At 46.2% G+C, this 18,801-nt stretch overlaps 1 protein-coding gene across 3 annotated transcripts in view; it reads left to right on the top strand.

The window, feature by feature from the left end:
- LOC118504492 (mucin-5AC-like) overlaps positions 1-18,801 on the top strand; it is a 56,164-nt gene that overhangs the window by 8,831 nt on the left and 28,532 nt on the right. The window contains exon 1 of one of the 3 annotated variants that reach the window (XM_036039015.1): positions 3,374-3,773. The exons of 1 other annotated variant lie outside the window; for it this stretch is intronic. The gene's annotated coding sequence lies outside the window, so the exon portion shown is untranslated. Of the gene's footprint in view, positions 1-3,373; positions 3,774-10,319; positions 10,925-18,801 lie in introns of those variants that run through there. One more of the 3 variants, XM_036039014.1, reaches the window with a different exon arrangement.

Raw genomic sequence — 18,801 nt, forward strand, 5'->3', positions numbered from 1 at the left:
TTTGGGGAGGATGGTTCGTGTACTTCCCAAAAACACGCTGAGCACGCGGGTTTGGCTCTTGGCGGTGGGTTGCTATTCGCTCGCACTCTCTTTACTTCTCCTTCGTTTCACGAGTATCACGTGGTATTGGTTGGGGAAACAATTAACCGGCCATCAGCTTGGGGCCGTCACGTTGGGTTTGTTGGGAGGCCGCAGTAGTAGTGGTGATGGCTTCGTGATCACCACCAGCTGATATGGTACGATGACGGGCATGGCATGACTATCATCCGGGCCGTATCTCGCATGTTGATACACAAACGCGCACACAAGCACACTGGCCGAAAGGTGCGCGTCTGTTTTGAGACTACAAGAACCGAGAAAGAAAATCTTTCCCCGGCCCGGGCAATATACGTTGCGTCAACACAAAACGCCCGACGTTTTGGAGCAAAAAGTCTTCCACTATCGGGGTTTCTTTTTTCCCGGCCTGCCACCTGTCTTGCTCTCTCTCTCTTTCTCTCACACTCCCTCATTTACATGAGCTTTCTATATTGTTCTGGCGATTTTGTTGCTGATTTGGAGCATGAAGCACCGTTAATGCTAATATGTTATGCTCGAACCCCCGCTAGAATGGTGTCGGCTTTTCGTCGCGTTGGACATCACTCGCTTTGAGTTTCCTGCTGCGTGTGACACTGTGTTTCCGTACGAGAATGGCTGAGTTTGTGCAGTTTCTACTGTTAACAGGAAATGCTGAAACAGAGTGCCGGAGAGAAAGACACACTATTAGTAAGGGGTCGATCACAAAATCGGTGTCGAATGTCGAATGAAATGCTGCGGATGTCTTTCGGTGGTGATATGGACGTTTGGGTGTTCGTTTTTTGGCAAGTTGAGTTTTTTCGTCAGCTTCGAAATAGGCCTTAGAAAGTCACAAAGTTATTGTTCAATGTTTTGTCCTACAGAAATTGAATTCAGTGAAGAATGTTTTATGAAACATAGAAACTTGTCTATTATCACTAAAGCCCTTAACACATGACGTTTAACTCAAACGATTCATAATCAAACCCCTGACTATATGGATAAAGGTGTCGTAAAGTTACAGTGGACAAACTTGTCACACTACAATGCTCACGTTTTACCAGAACGAATGTAACAAAAATTAAAAAAGAAGAAGAAAGATTGTGTTGACCAATTCCCACAACTACATGCCACTTTACACACAGTCCCAAAGTCTCTAATCCCCACCACTTAGCCACTTTTATCAGCCCCAACCGTTTACATGTATTTGTTGGTGATGGCTGTCGTCTGACACTGATATGTGTACACCGCGCGTACTGCCATACGAACAATGATTGCGTCGGTTCCAAAGCTGCCGCCTCACTCACTCATTTCACCCCAGTGACTCATGTCGTGGCCTGGCTGCCAGAGTGGGACGTATACCACCCACCCTGCGACGGCTGCGTCGAGGAAACCCGTGAAAATCTGTGTGCTGCACGTCGATGAGTAATCGTGCCTCCAAATCGTGCCGTGGAAGCGTGGGCTCGCTCCCGCACACTGATGTTGGCTCGTCGTGGCTCTTGTAGCATGTTGGACCCCAAGCTAACGCAACTTTCATCGAGACGGGGAGCCGAGTGTGTATGAAGGCGCGGCGGTTGGTGGCCATAAATTGGGCGTATTCTTTCCGTGGCAGAAACGTATCTATGCTCTTCGGAGTGCGCTTCAACTTTGGTTCTACGTTCTCAGTAATTGTTAAACATCATGATTATTGAACTTGAATGACGCAACTCTGCTAGGTAGAAAGTGGTTCATGTAGAATTTGTTATCGATGCTGGAAAATGATAACAGCATACAGTTTTTGGAACGATAAACTGTAATACAACAAATTCATAGAGTTTAACATGGCACGTAAACCAACTGCTCGTTTCAACAAGTAATGGGAAAGAAATTTAAACGCATCACGATCGCGATCAGTCACATCGTCGGTTTATGCAGTTCCAGCATTGGTACTGAGATGATCTCGCTCCCTCATCCATGGAAAAGAGCAGAGTACTTTTTTTTTTTCTGGTGTCCACAATCCCAGTATGTAGGAGGAAGCAAGCTCAGCGCCAGACCGTTTGGAGGTAGCAAGGCACGCGCATGACGCTCTGCCTATATTGTGGTGGTGTAACAGAAAGAGACCCACAGCACACAACAAGACCATGAATAATCGCGTACTGCTGCCCCAGTTAAGTCGTGCGCGATTGGAGTTTGTTGTTTTCTGTCGCTATCTCTGGTCGGCGAATGGAGGGTGGGGTTTTTTTGTTTTTCGAGCGAGATTCGACCAACATTACCACTTGCCGTGCCGTGTAACGCCATTTTCCATTAGCCTTTGCGAACCGTCGTCGTTGTTTTGTACCGAGGGCGAGAGAGAGAATGAGCATCAGAGCATCGTTCCAGTTTGGGACATTCTCATGGGCGTCTATCATCCTGGGGGCGACGCCGAGCCGGAGAAGGCGATCGAGATTGAATTGGAAGAGTGTCTCATGGACGCTATGGTTTTAGCTTTTGTCTGACCCCCAGCAAAACGTGTGAAGCTTAGCGACTGAAAGACAACAACATCTTCTTCTACCCAAGTCGACTGTAACGGTTGTATGTATGTTGCCAGCCGTCGTCGTCGTCGTCACCCATATGCTGCCTATTGGGTAGGTGCGTGTGCGTGTGTGTGAGTGCGTGCGTTGTTGTTTATCACACGGCTGGTAGGCCTTCGCATGCGCCCTCTCATTAGCACAAAGCGCACAATCGTTAAGACGGGGCCACAACGACGGTGTGTGACATACAAAGAGGGCATTGGTACTGCCCCTCTTTGCCCAACTTCCTCCCCCCCCCCCCCTTTTCCCTCTAGTTTCTGTCACAACGCTACCAAGACCCTCCGCCACCGTAAACTTGACTCGCATGTGTTGGTGGTGCATGCAAGTGCAAATCAAAGTCAACGCGCGGCTGCAAGGCCTGTGCAATGTTGCTGCGTCTGCTAAATAAAGTGTGTTTATGTGCGCGGCCACCCGCCCAATACTCGGATGGAACGATAGAGAGAGAGGGAGAGCGAGCGAGAGAGTGAGCATGTTTGGGAGGTATTAACAAAAAAAATCTGAACAGCAGGCCTGCGACAGATACAGCAAGAGCCTACTGCGAAACGAAGTTTCTCGTTGGTTTGTGTGAGTGCTGTTGGAAAAGAACACGATGTGCCTGTTGTGCGCGATGATTTTCTGTGTCCAGAAGAAACTCAACCGTTGTACAGTGTGGGTTTGTATGCATTTTTAGCAACCGTGAACCGTGATAAGTTCGTTGGGCATATTTTCCGGCCCATCGTTTGATACGGGGCCAGACGTTGGTCCGGCCATTGGTGCTTGGTGAGTGGTTAGGGATTGTGAGCGTTTCGAACCTGAAGCAATCAACGAAACAAACAAACAAATAAGCAAGCAGACGTGCACGCGTGACTAACGCGCGCGCATACATACACACGCATCCAAATACCATTAGGCATCGATTGATGTCCCGGACAGGGTGGCGTTTCGGGTTGGCACCACCCGATAAAGAGCGGGGGTGGTAAAGCAAAAAGGAAATTGAAGATAAAACGAGATAGTGAGATAATATAGCACGTCTGTGTGTGTGTGTGTGTGTGTGTGTGTGTGTGTGCGAGTGGACGCTTGGTGTGTGAAAAACAGTGTTGAAGCCTATATACTTCAACAGGAAGGCCCTTCTTGTGTGTCAGGTGAATAATCAGACAGCTACAGCAGGAAGGCCGACGACCAGAGAACAGCCGAGTAAGTACGTTGGCAGCTATTTCGGTGTACCGTGCGCGGTCGGCCGGTTTGGCCGCACGTCCGGTTCGTTAGTTACTATTTTCAAACCTGTGACACCAACTGTGTGGTACACTGTCGTCACGCATTTTCCCCTCCCGGATCGAGCAAAGTTTAGCATGATTTCTTTTTAACACACACACATAAACAAGCCAACAAGAGCAGAGCATGTGTGAGAGAGCAACAGTGCGCGATGTGTTAGTGTGCGTGTCTGTAAGGGGAAAATTGCGCAAAGCATCATTTACAGATGTAACGCGGTGGAGGGTTGCATTGGTAGAGGTGTGCTGAGAAGGGTAGAATCTTGAGAACCGCGCCTGCCGATGTGTCACGTTGCCGCCGTGATGGCCACGTGTGCACTCATGTGGTCGCTACGTGAGTAAAGTAAGATGTGTGTTTTTATGCTTGTGTGTGTGTATCTTATGACCGGCATCACTTTTTGTTTGGAATCGCGATACGCATTACCACCGTGTTGTGTCCCATTCTTGGCTATCTCTAGCTCTTTCTTCCCGTCTGGTTGGAATGGAATTCTTTGTGTTTTTGGGCTCATCATAACTCCCAGTTTTATTAGAAACGGAAACGTCGACGAGGATGCACTTGCTTTTCGGAAGCACAATGCCATTGGTAGTTTGGGCATACTGCGATGTGGCACGCATTGTAGCTGCGGGCGTGATAAGCTCGGGAAGTGTGCAGCGTAGTGGAATTGTGCGGCAGTTGGATTTTTTTCTTTTGTTGCTATGTTTATGCTGCACACAACCACAAGGCACACAGGGCAATGCGTTGCTGCTGGTGTGGGTATTCGTGTAGACAAACTAGCTGTATTGCTGTACATTTTGTCCTTTTAAATTGGCAACTGTCCTTTCTCTTTTTCCGATCAGCTCCTGCGAGCACTGTTAATCCCCGGGACGTTGGTATTGTTACTTGTCGGTTAATGTTGGTGCTGGGGAAAGTAAAAGCCGTCACACACATTACATCCAAATTTCCGGCTCATCAATTGCTCCGTGCTCCGTGGATCCCGGGGAATGCCGTACATGCAAGTCTTTCGCTTGGGTTTTATAAGCAAAACAAAGAGCCATGGGTTCGTTTTCCATGCAGCATATCACGCTTTGCCTGTTTGTGTGAAACAAGCTGCTGTTCAATGTTGCCCCGCTGTAGCTCATGCACGGGAGTTGTTGACGATGGGAGTTGAAGAATAAAAACCAGAACCGCATGCTATGCTCCTGTTATTGGTGCGAGCTGTGAGAGAATGCTCGACTCAGTCAGTTAATCGAGGGAACAACAGTTGAAACTGGTGGAACTGTTTTCTGAAGAGGAACATAATGACTAGCTATTTTCTGTATGGAGACCCCGGCTTTATTGGTTGCTTCGTCCGGCGGATCTGCGTCATCGTTGAGCGTTACAATGATAAACTTTATCCAGCATACTTGTACATGCTGGCGACTTCTTATATGCCACGAGCAACCGAAACGTCCCTTCGATGAAAGTTTATCTGAATGTCTGAACCATATCGCATCAATCCCATTGCTAAATATCCCAAAAACCCTCGCCAGTAATTGACCACAAAGCAACAAGAAATGGGAGGTTGTCGTTGTGTGTTGCTGTGTGTGAAGCAATCCGATAATGGTGGTTGTCCGATTGCTGTGTTTGCTTCGCGCCGATGCAAGTATGGGGTATGTTTTCCTTGGATATTTCTTCCCAAAAAAGGGGAAAGAACGGCGTAAAACATATCTGAGCAAGCTATGTGTACAACAAGCAAATAAAAAAACAGTGAAACATTTCGCTCCCATAAACTCTTCACTACAAGAGACGGTTTCGTTCTCTCACACCTTGGTTACTTCGATGATCAACCATGGTGACGGATATACGTATACCGTGAGGAGGACACGGTGCAAAACTTGATGGCATGAAGAATACGAAGCTGAAACCGGTGAGAACTCTCCAGGAAGAGAGTGTAGGATGGGATGTAGTTAATTTGGATAGTACGGCCTTTTCGCTGGTACGGCTTCCTAACCGTTGGACAAAGCCATAGAATGTGTAGCAAATTCTTCTAAAAACTCGCTTTCGATAATCGAAAGCGTTTCGATTGCTGATCTCGCATTTCAAAGGGAATTTCCTGCCTCTCTCTTTCTCGTACTTTATTTTTCTGCTGGTTTTTCAATCTGTGTTCTGTATGGCAAATAAGGTTCCGAGGGTACGGAAAATTATACGGGTATTGAGTAGAAACGATACGGGGCGGTCCGGTGGCCGAATCGATAAAGGGGCCGGACTTCACATGACAGGACCGGGGTTCAAATCTCATCCACACCGCCTCCCCGTACGCAGGGCTGACTACTTTGCTACGGGAAAAATCAAGTCACAGAAACCCAGAAATGGCAGGCCGAGACCTCTCGAGGTTGTAGTGCCAAGCGAGAAGAAGATGATTGAGTAGGAACATCACAAAATACAGGATAAATCTTCCAACAAATCGATCGATCCTCTCGAGCCAAAAGTGCACAGCATTGCCTGAATGATGCTGGTTTATATTTATGGCCATTTGTCACGGCAATCAATTGGCGATGCAAAAACGCGCAAGGCGAGCGAGCTAACAACGACCCCGCGTTCCGGCGAAGCGCAGGAGAACGTGCATTGTTTCATGTTCCGTTTGATCTGGCGTTCCAAAGTGGGTATGCACTGCTGTGTTATAGTTACACCAAGCGTGGCTACAAGGGACTGTGGACTGTCATGACATTTCTTTCGACGTTGAGTGCGGTGTGAGGTGTGTGAGTGCAACTACGCGCACATCATACATATTTATGCTGTTGCCCTCAACTCGGTTATGCTGTTGTTTGTTTTTCTTTTCTACAGGCTTTATACGCTGCACAAGTTTGGTCCGGCCGGCTGTGTTTGTAGGGATGTGTGGCTCTGCTGGATGCATTTTTTTTCCCAGCCCAAAATTCTCGCCCGAGCGGACGTACTTCCGTAGGCGAGTTCGTGGCAAAGTTCTAATTGTGGAATTTGTATTGAGTACGGTAAGGGATCGAGCTGAAGGTGCTTGCGTGTGTTTGTGTGTTCATAGAAATGTTTGTGGAAAATTTTGAGCGCGGGGGTCCAAAGCAAAAAAACCGCGCCTTCACCATTGTTATGCATGGCGATATTCGGAGTTGTGCGATCGAAGTACCCTGAGGGTGCCTGGTGAGCATGACAACAGTGTTAACATGTTAGTAGAGCGAGAGTTGGAATTTTGTGGAAAAAATGCTCATGAAACCAGGGAAAGGTAAATTTGCTAACGACCAAGGTTTTACTGGTGGCTCGCCACCGGTAAGGAAATTCCGGGCCTTCCGCTGTGTTGTTGTTGGTGGGTGCGTTTTGTTTTGGGAAAGGATAAATAAAGGACAAGCCGCGTGTGTGAATATGTTTCTGTGAATGTGTGTGTGTGTTCAAAAGTACAGAAGCGGGAGAGCGAGAGAGAAAATGTTATTTTGAAATTGTACACATTGGCTGTTCGATTGGATGTATGCACCCTTATTGGTAGTTTTGTAGAACACTCGCGCGCCATCGCGAGCATGCAACACATGCTGTTTTCCTCGCGTGTGTTGGTGTAGGTGTTGGGTTGGCGATGGCGGCCGCTGTTTATAAACCGTTTTGCTGTTACACTGCGTCGCGCTCACGCTTTTACCTTACGCTCGCTCTCTCTCTCGCTCTCTTGCTTTCTGTTTTGCGTCAAGAGTTTTTCGCACGATGGCTGCGCGATGATGATGCCATCATGCTGATGCGGTAAATAATACTATCTCAACAGCATAAACCCCATCCATGCCGCTTCTGGTGTAGGTGAGGGTGTGTTTTTTAACGTATGTGTGCGTCGGAGACCCGTTTTGATCATGATTTAGCTTAGTGTAAATAAATGCTTCTTATAGCCAAAAAAAAAAAACATCATTTTACCGTGCCATCCGTGTTGGCAATACAAATGGCATTCACCGGAATATGAGATCAAATTTAACGGTTTCAGCTGCACTTCTGGATACCAAAGGGGGACCAATACAACAGGGCACTCGGAATGCTTCTGTGACTCTATCGAAAACTTCTAGAAGGCGCATAAATCCCACCCCACAAGTGTGATCGTCTCAGGGGTCGATCCGTGCTCGGCGTGCCAGTTGTTGTCTTTTGTTCCCTGTTCCGATCGAACCTTCTCCACGGCCATCCATCGGCTTTTGAGGAGTCGTTGTGAGGGTAGGGAGGCTTGTGAGGACGCGGTTTATGTGGAAGCGGCGCATTATCATCGCACTACTATGTGGGATGATGATGTTGTGCCGGAGTGCGACAGCGCGAACACGAACGAACGCGCGTTGACCATTCGTTTGGTTGGTTTCCCCCCGGTTGGTTGGCGTGTTTTGGTGTTCGTGCGGCGTGACATAATAATCAACGGCATGATGATGATGATATTGCCAGCCCATCAGTTTCTTGCCCTCTACTCTGCACGCCTCGGCATCGACTGCGGCGTGCCAGGTCGCTGTATATGCTTTGGCCCCGGCATCGAATCCCGGTGCGTTGTCTCGTATTTGTGTGTTCGTGTGCTCGGGGATTGGGTGAGCTAGCGAAGTACGCTGGTGAGCATGCCACAGAGCGAGACCGTCCCTTGGTTGCCGCGTACCGTAATTTATGCTGCACAAACACACATGACGCTTCGCAAAGAAGTGCGCACGTGAGTGAGGCACGGACGACGAGAGACGGCGGTTGAATGAATGGAGTAACGTAACCACCGGACGAAACGGATTACGCTTGGTCGTTTTTTTTTTGTCGGTGGCGGAGAGAGAAGGATACCCCTGGCGTCGGGGTGGGGGACGAGATGTTGGCATTCGAAAAGAAAAACAAAGCCCTCACAAAGCATTTCGAGAGATGGCATGCTGCATGCGTATGCGCGAACCATTGCGCGCGCACCCGCTTACTCTCACCGGCGGTGTGTTTGTGTGTGTGTTTGGGAAGCGAGAAAGTCGTATGCAATGTGTGCGAGCATCGCAAACAATCGACAAGTAGCCACAGGGAATGTGTGTATGTGTGTCTGTGTGTGTGTGTGCATACAATCGAAAAACAGAACTACCCACCACTCAGCACCAAACCAGCGGTGTTATGGACTTTGCCAGAGGTGGACTACAGTGACCAACAGGCGAGTGGCAGTTGAGCATTGATTTAGTGATTTTTCTCCTCCAATTTTCTGGGCATAGGAGCTACACTACAGTACGGCCCTTTATTCTTTATGGCAAAAGGGCAAGACAGAGATTAGTGGTATGATAGTTCTGGTAGTTTCCCAACTGAGAGAAGACTTTTTTTGGGAACACAACAACAAGAAAAGATGGCGATAAAAACGACCTTAAAAATTACAATAATCGTTTTCTTGGTCCAAGTTCTAATTCTTAAGGAACGGAGTAATGGATGACGAAATTGCTGAGAGTCATATGAACCAAAAAAAAAACGCACACACACAAATCAGATTATTTTCAAATGAAAAAACTTCACTTAGTATCGCATCACATTATTACACACTCCAAAAAACAAACCGCGCTCCCCAGCAAAAACAAGCGGCTACTAGGTTCGGTTGTAGCGTAAGGAGCGAGTCGCACACACCGAAGTATATATAAATAAAGGAAACTTTCGCGTGTGTAGATCCGACTGTCGATTTAACGGGCGGCCACACGGTGCTGTTGTTGTTACTGCTACTGCTGCTGCTGCTGCTGATGGAAAGATTTGCCGTTCGCCACCACCAGCCAACACCGTCGCGCGAATACCGAGATCGAGAAGCTGCATCATCACGCACACATAACTTCACAACGGCGACGGCGGTAAACAGTACCGCACACACACACACTGAAACGAGAATCGAGCCCTTGCTTGGCTGATGTTCCTGGATGTGGGTTCATTCGTTGTTTCGCTGTGCGAAAGATTCGAAAGGGGTGTGTGCGCGAAAGAATGCCCAATGATGGGGGCAGTGTCACACCATACACAATAGAAGGATGCGTATGGGTATGGGTATGCCAACTAGCAAGTCGAAGATGATGTTGGGTTGGGTTGTGCGCCAACGAGACAGATTGAGTGGGAAGTCACGTTGTCGACGGACCAGGTGAGCACGACGGCCGGGCGCGTGCAGAAAGAAGGGTTGTTGTTTCTCGAAGCCGGCGTTCTTCCTTCCACCCTTCCCCCTTCCCGTACCTGGCGTGCTCACACACACACACACACATACACTCAAGGGAATGGCACATAAACATGCACGGGAAAAAGAGCGCTCTAGTAGGCGGACGAGTCGGCGCACGCTCGAAAACAACATTTTTCTCACTCTCTTTCATACTGCTCACACACATACACAGTCGCACGCATATTTCAAGCCCCGTTGCTAGCTGTCACTGAGGGTGAGTTTTCCCTGCCGCGCGCTCTCTCTCTCTCTCGGGCTCCGTTTGCACCCCTTCTGTAACGCTTCGGCTCAGCATCATCTTCTTCGCCACTCTGACACACGGTGGGTCGAACACGGCCAGAACGCGTCGTAGCCGGTCCACTCTCGCTCAGTCAGTTTGAACGCGTCCGTGAGTGAGGTTCGATAATCTGGTGTTTCATCGTTCGCGTCCGAGCCGCGTGCATTCGAGCCGTTTCGCACACACCAACCACCCCTTTTTTCACGGGTGTAGCAGCAGCAGTCACCTCACCGTTTGCTGCGTTGCGTTGCGTGTTGCCCGGGTTGCCGTTCGACGCGAGAGAGAACGACGTGTTGATGCACGCGCCGATGTGCTTCGATTTCCTTCACTATTTGTCGGGATTTGTCTTTTCCTGCCGTGTTGCTTTGCAATAAGAGCGAGCACAAGTGGTAACCGAGTTGGCAAGAACAAACGCAGTGCAGGCCGTTGCAGCAAAAACGAGTATACACGATATGAGCCACCTCCTCCCTATTATTACCTTACGTAGTGTTGTAGCCTGGAAAGATAAGTGGTAGACACGGAGTGTATAGTCTTAGTGGGAAGATAAAGGAAGCGCAGAAGAAAAAAGAAACACTGTTGGAAAGCTTCCAACACCTTCATCGCTGGATCTGTGCGTCGTCGTGCCGCCCGTTTTGAGGGTGCCCCCGAAGCTCTTAGCCTTTTCCAAAAACGGAAGCAAATGTAAGTGCTCTCTCTTTCTCTCTTCCGCTCACTCAACGCTCTCGGTGTTTCCGATTTTTCCTACTACAAATATGCTCTTCCGTCGGTTGGGAAAAAGGGTGTTGTGAAAAAACGCGTCATTTGCAAACGCACTCGCCTGCTTTTAAGGTTCGCTGCGCTGGTACGAGCTGGTGGTTCGAAAGCCTCGGTTAACTCACGGATTGTGTATCCAAATGGGGATGATGATCGTGTGTGTCACCTTTGTAGCAAGAGCACATATACGACGGGTAGCTGTTGTAGCTTACGGGTAGCTTACGCGCGCGCGGTTTTCGTACGATTCACACATTATCCATCTCACTCGCTTGCTCTCTCTCTATATATCTCTCGCTCCCTTTCCTCCGGTTTGTCCCGGGGGTGCGCGCGCTTTGTAACTTTAACTTCAATACTAGACAACAACTCATACATGACGTGACGTCATCCGGGTGGAAGTAATTGCAATTGGCTCGTCTCAAACACCTAGTTTGCACTATTTTCACTCCACAAGTGTTCAAAGGCTTATTTTACTAAAGGTGTATGTGTGTGTGTGTGTGTGTGTGTGTGTGTATGTGTGAGTTGAGACACGTTCAGCGCTTTCATTGGCAGCCGTCTGTAGTTCGAGGAAGAGATAAACCATTGAAGACGGCCGTGGAACAAAATTTCCTTTACGTTTGAACCCCAAAGTGAGATGATAAACGAACAAAACACCCATCACAAGTCTCGAAACCAACCAGCCCCTAACAAATGTGTGATTTTCATGTGCGTTTGTGTGTATGTGTGTTGTTACAGCTGGGCAGTGTTTCACGGTGGCCCGTATTTTTTATTATTTTTAGTCCCTCGTGATCGTATTACTTTGTGTGTGAGATGATTCTTCGCGAAGCTTTCGCTTATCGTTTGCGTTGTGTGTTGATTTTTTTTTTGTTTCACCCCCGTTATAGCAGGCTTTGGGGTTGTGTTGTGGTAGCAGTGCTGGTGGTGGTGGTGCGTAATGTGACACGGCACTCTGTGGTGCAATTTTGTGCTTCTGGAAGAGCGCGCTGTTGTTCAGAGGGGGTTGTTCAGCGAGAAGGGTTGGAATGTGTGTGAGTTAGACCGATGAACAACGCAGACCAGCTGTGGCTGTGTTTCGCTGCGTTGTAAGATGCTCTTTTTTGAGAGAGAGAGAGAGGGAGTGAGCGCGAGAGCGAATTAATCAGCCGGTCGCCATGAGCTACGTCATGCGTAACTTTTCTATCGCGTTTCTTACGCTTGACGGAAAGAGAAGGATATTCAGTTTGTGAAAAAGGGGGATGACTTTGCATGTGTATGCGTGTGTTTTTTTTTTTGCCTTTTACACGTTCGATCTTTTGTTTATTATCGGGCTGGTTTTCACATGCTCCGGTTTTTTTTGGGATGTTGGTGAAATTTGAGGTTCTTTAGGGGAAGGTGTGAAATAGGGGTAAGAATAACTAACACCAATGCCAGAAGCCGCTTCTAAGCCGCTCTTGGCGCAACCTCTTGTAACCGTTGGAAAAACCATCACAATTCGATGACGCGCGCTATCCACGATCTGTTGTTTTCCGCACGATTCCAATTGTTTGCCTGATAGAGAGGGATACAAAGAGAGAGAACAAAAAATCAAGGGTTGATAAATGAATGGATAAAATATCGCATGATTTCGTCTATTTATTCGTCGTTTTGTTTTTGGTGTGCTTAAATGTCTTGCTAAGCATTTTGAATTTGGCCGTATTAAATTCATAATAATCACAATATAGTTTTAATTTTTTTTGCTGCATAGTTTTGTACGTCAATGCGTTTTTATTATCAATTGTGTACCTTTTACACTTTGTTAAGCATTCAAAGAATGTAAAAACGGATATTTTCAAGGCTTTCCTTGTGGCTAAATTACACACAGTCAGCTTCAAATGCATATATGCATCGTTTGTGTGTGTGTGTGTACCTCGTACAGCCGTAGTGTGGGTGTGTAATTGAAAGAAAAACGTGCGTGACATTTGGAAAAACGAACAGGGGAAATGCGCCATGCGCCTGCTGGTTCTGCGATACTGCTTTGTGTTTGTGCAAACGTTCTTTGTTGGGATCTGTGTGTAACTGCCGTCTGTTGCCAGGGCTCGTTGAGACGTGCTTTGTTTCTATGGTGTGCGTGTGTATGTGTGTGTGGCGGTACTTTTTGACAAGCAGGTGGAAAATATTACTTGGGTGTGGGTGTGTGAAGTTGTGTTTTTTTTTGTTTCATTGCATCAGTGTGTGCGTTGAGTATGAGAAAGTGTGCATTTTTGTTATGTGTCGTTTGCAAAAGTTTTTGTTTTTTTTCCTAGTAGATCGTCTTCGGACAGTACTAGGTTATTGGTTGTGCTTTATGTTTACGATAGCTAATTGTTATCGCATTTTTTATTTAAATAAAAGATTTTATTTGACAAAATCGTAACATAACAGAGTGCTTTCAACGGACACTTTTCAAAGTGGAAGTGAGCTTCCATACAGCGGATGTGAACGAAACCGATCCACCCTAGTGGCTGAAAGCTCTCCTTTATAACTGAGCCTTAATGGACAGAAGTTGCCACGAACCTGTGTGTGTGTTTTTGTTCAACATTTCCATGCCAAAGAGACAATTTAAAAAACTTGAAAATATAGACTAATTTTACTGTGCACTACATGTTGTTTCCAGAAGCTGCTCTACTTGCCGTTCTTTTCTTCATACATGTTTTGCTGTTCCTCGATGATGTGTTCATTCGCGCATCAGTAGTGGTGGTAACAAAAGGTACAATGTGCTATGGTGGGGATGAGAGAACCAATTTGCAGCTCCACGTCACGCGTACCTTGAACCCCGCCAAAGATTCGAATGAGTAATTATTATTTCGCTTAGCAGCAGCAACACACATTCAACAATGCATCGCGCTACAAACCCAAGCAGGCGATCATTTCGCGCATGTGCGTGTATGTGTGCGTTTATGTTTCCAAGAGCAACAAGCATGGTCGAACAAGCGGGGAGAGAAATTCTCCATTGCTTTGCTCTCGCTCAATTTAAACGCGATTTAATTTTCTTCACCCCGTTTTCGAGCCAAAATTGTTAGGTATCATCATGTTTGGGGGGTAACTTTTTTTTTGTGCGTAGTTTTGCAGTTTATTTTTTTATCATTTCACTATACAAATAAACATGCTTATGCTTCCGCTCAGTATCACTCTCTCACTTGTGCGGTCGCTCTCGTTATTATAATCACACTGCAACGTAATCTTCCAGGATCAACGACCCAGTGTGTTGCTTAAAGTTTACCAACATTGCCTTAGTGTATATGTGTGTGTATAGGCTTGTGTTCATAAATGGTTTGATTGGGACATACCCACACCCTTCTTGAGTAAACTTTTTGCAACATTGAGACATCTTTTTTGTTGTCTTTATCACGCAAGGCATGTTGTTTTGAAAGTAGAACGCGATCTTCAATCTGCAATCGGCAAAGAACATTATTTATCAATAGAAGCGAAAATAAGCGGCGTATCAATAGTGGAAGTTTCACTGCACCTTTTTTTTAGATTGAATAATACCTTCGAAACCCTTGGTGGTCCTGAGAAACCCAGAAAGTGCAAAATAATAGTGCTTCTATGCTGTCGATTCAAATTTAGCGACTTGTGGAGGGTAGAATGAACCAAAAACTCTCTTGGCCTTGACGATTGTATCGCACTTTTTTCCACTTCTACCCTTAGGTTTGGAGATGTTTGGCACATGGTTGATATTGACAATAAAATGCACCATCATTCAATTTTGAAACGCGGTAAAATTGAAAAAGATACCTCTTTCATGGAACAGGCGCCACTGCTATTAATAGACACAAAAAAAAGGCCAAAGAAAAATCTGCTTTAAGAAACAATTTATGAACATTTCTTTCCTCAAGGAAAAACCAAAAAAAAATACTTTGACAGGTGAAATATGCTAAGAACGGTTCAAAACCACCGGATGGGCGTTTTTTTATGTTCTCGCTTGTTTTTGGCCTGTGTGTCAAGTCAACACCCGAACATTATCACACATCGAATGAATGGGTGCCATTGCTTTCGTTTGAGGTTCGGTTTCACCGGCTCGATTGACATTGTTCCAAGGAGCGTGGTGCCTAGCACACAGTCCAGTCAATAATGCCAATCAAAGAATAGAATATGACTCTAGGAACTTGGCATACTCACAGCGCGGAAGTCACGCTTGTCAAGTTGGTAGCAAACAAACGCCGAGACCAACATGGTTGGAGAAATGTTGTATGCTCGTCCAACTGAAGGGAAATTAGGCGGCTACCGGAATGGAAGAGCGTGTTAATGTTGCGAGTAAAATTTGTCGAAGTAAAGAAAACGGGAGCAGAAGGAGGAAGCCGTAACGATGGTCGGTCTCATGCTGCCTGCCTGCTGTGGTGTCGAAAAGGTCACGGAAGGACGACCTGGCAAACACTGTTTTGGTAACAAGGAACAATGATATAGCAAGGTTGAAACGGTTCCCAAATGGGACGATGGGGATGGGATGGGGGACAATTCAGTATATCGTGGACAAACACACACACGTGGGAACTGTTCACATGGTACTGAATCTTTGAATGTTGAGGCAATTAAATAGATTTCCTTTATGCAAGTGACATTGCGTTTATGTAAGCATGATTTAAAATTTCCATTAAAAATATGCGTTAACAATCTTAAATTATTAAAATATTTCAGTAGATAGGACTGGGAACTTCAGAATACAAAAAAAAAAAAATCAATCAAGAATATCATAATATCACGTGAGTCCTTCAGTGCTCCCGAATATTCCAATTCCCCTTCTTCATGTTATCCTAATAATTTATGAAAGTTTCCTTTCAAATTCAAGCCATTTCACAATTATTCCATTTGAGGAAGTTGTTTCAGGTAATCATTACTCGTCCTGCCCAATATCATGGACGTGGACATCTTATTTTGGTATTTTTTGGTGGATTTTTCTATCTTGCGTTCCTTCCACACCCCTCCCCCCTCATTTCCACGTGAAATTAACCGCGTCTTTTGCATGAATGTTGTGTGTTTCGGTTACTGATGTGTGGGTGAATCATGGTCTCTTCAGGCCTGAACAAATGTCTGCTGTATGTAGTGTTGTGCTGTGTTGGCATCTGCGCATTTGCTCGAGCTCAAGCTGTGCTGGTAGTAAGGTGGTGGCTTTAGCTGGACATCAATAACACCACCAATCACAACACACACACATACACCAGCAGCAAAGCAAGACAAGGACTCGTGATGCCGGCAAATGTTTGTTGTTTTTCCACGCTGTTTGTATTGCCCGGGAAAGCTTCAAGTAGTGGCGGAACGAAAATGGCACGCTTTTCGAAGCTAACACCAACACATGCAGAGAGGCGGAAATCGAACCCTTGGCAATTTGCATCCTTTCCCGGGGATAGCCGGTAAAGTGTGTATTCGTGTGTGTGTGTGTGCGTTTATGTGTGAGTGGATGCTCGTGAACGCAAACGCATTCTAGCTCACGTGGTGACGCCGAGTGGCGCGTGACCAACAAATGCCCAGCGCGAAAATTGTGAGCCAAAACAAAGAACGACAGCAATCGTTTGCAGTATAAGGTCCCCAAAAAGAGGATATTGACATAGAATCTTTTTTTTTGTATCAATCAACTAGAATAGCCACCGAGTCTTTTTTTACGGTGGACAATATTATGTACAAACTTTTTTTTCTAAAACGTGTTCAGTTTGGGTCAATTATCGGCTAGATTGTGGTCTCTATGAAGCTATACGGCTACGTTGTATTATTGTTAGAAATAGCCAACTTCCAGGCATGAAAAGCTTTCAAATCGGAAACGATTGAAGAGTCTAAAAGGCAGTCAGGATGGTCTACAGAGGTTTTCGAAACGATTAAATGTATAATCATTCTTTTTGAATTTTGGGAAGCTCGGTATCGAACACAAATGAAATTGTTCGATCGATTGAGAAAAAAGGGGGACCAAAACACTCCCTCCTTATATGTGTGCTACAAGACCAAAGGTCCATAGAATGTTGAACGTTTTTTCGCCTTTCGGCTGAGATATGATTGAATGTTTGACAAGATTTTTCTGCCTCCATTATGTACATCCACTTTCTATATTATTCCGTACATTACAAATCAAAAGGACATTTGTCCACGTGTGTGCTACAGTCACCCGAGCCGGTTCGGCGCGGTGGTGTGCAGAGTTTCTGTAGTGTTAGTGCAGTCTTGATATCTCCACCGTGGAATAAAGCTCCAAAGAAATATACGCGAAAACCCGAGTGCATGGGAAGAGACTGTTTTGCAGCAAAGTGAGGGATAACCCGTGATGTACGGTGGCCATGCGCCAATGTTACTTGAAACGTCTGTGCGTGTGCGTGTGTGTGTATGCATTTCTTTTACGCCAGAAGCCAGAAAAGAGAGAACGCGAGCGAATGCAAGAGTAAACTTTCGAATTTTTCAGTAACATCCTTTGTGGTTAGCCCATTCTCTACTGGGACCGATTCTCGCTGCGGCTGGCAATGCCGGCTCGAGGACACGGAACGGCTTTTTCGGGTTGCCGCCGTACCGCGCGACATTGCCGACGCTGTTGCTTTGTTGTGTCGTTGTTTTCCGCCCTTGGCACACATGCGCACTAGCAAACACCGGATGTTTGCAACACGGGATTGGGCCCCACCAGTTTGACTGGCCGGTTGGTGTACCTTTCGCAACCAATGACGCATAATCTTTTTTATCATGCCCAGTTGTATGTCTTATAGTTGCTTAGATTTATAAGATGTAACAAAAGGGGGATGCACCTTCTTCCTTAATGAACCTTTTGCAAAAATGAGTTTGTATGTGAGGTACTGTATTGATTGAATCAGGACTTTGAACAGAGCCTCCCCTCACAGGAGGATATGAATCTGCCAATATCACTACCACTCATTTAAGTGGACTGATGAGCACAATTTCCGGCTATTCGGTGGTTTGGGTATGGGATAAAATAGCTCAGTGAGTAGCGCTTTTCTGCTGAGCATAGATCCATTAATCGGTGATCGGAAACAAGCCCCGGCGCAGCAAAGTAGGAGAGCAATGGCCTGGACAACCCTAGGAATAGCAAATTGTTGTAAATTTTGCTTAAAAAATTATTAATAACACTCGATTAATTTTGCGAGTTTTTACAAACTTTTGGAAAAATATAATCGATTCCGTAAGAAATCGCAATATTCATTCGACCCCATTCGTTTCGGTTTCCCGGAAACCACCTCAAGGGTGATCGTTTTCTCAAATTTTCCTTTCCCATGTCCTTTACGTCTGCGGACACCGCCGCCAGCTGGGGCATCCCGTCCGCATCGTTACGCGCTTTGTTTTTGTAGTAAACGGCATAGGTGTTTGATCCTTTTCATTCACACGCGTACACGTTGTTCCCTTTCACGTTGCCATGACCTTGCCATTCAAAATGAGTTATCTTTCTCCTCTTTCTCATGGCACTGCTTCTCTCATTCATCGCACTGCACAACGTGTCGTTAGGCGGCAGAGACAATCGGTTCGGGCATGTCTACGACTGCTGCACACGCACACCATCGCAAGCAGCCGGCATCAGTTGTGTGTGTGTGTAGGATGGATTACGCATGGGGATTTCCCTTTCTCCTCGATCGAAAAGATATATTAATGTGTTTGTGTGCGTTCAAGAGAATCAACAACTACAGTGAGAGAGAGGGACAGAGAGATATGAGAATGTATGCAAGGGGTGCAGAATACCATGGGAAAAACAGATAATAGTGTGCGTGTATTTAGGGGTGGTTTTGTTGTTTTCATCGCTACCACTTGCTTGATTGTATTCTGTTTTCTCGCTCTCCGCAATTTCCTTCTTCGTCACACCTTACTACATACACACACTCTCACCATTTTTGATA

Source organism: Anopheles stephensi, chromosome 2, assembly GCF_013141755.1.
Source record: "Anopheles stephensi strain Indian chromosome 2, UCI_ANSTEP_V1.0, whole genome shotgun sequence".
NCBI classification, from domain to species: domain Eukaryota; kingdom Metazoa; phylum Arthropoda; class Insecta; order Diptera; family Culicidae; genus Anopheles; species Anopheles stephensi.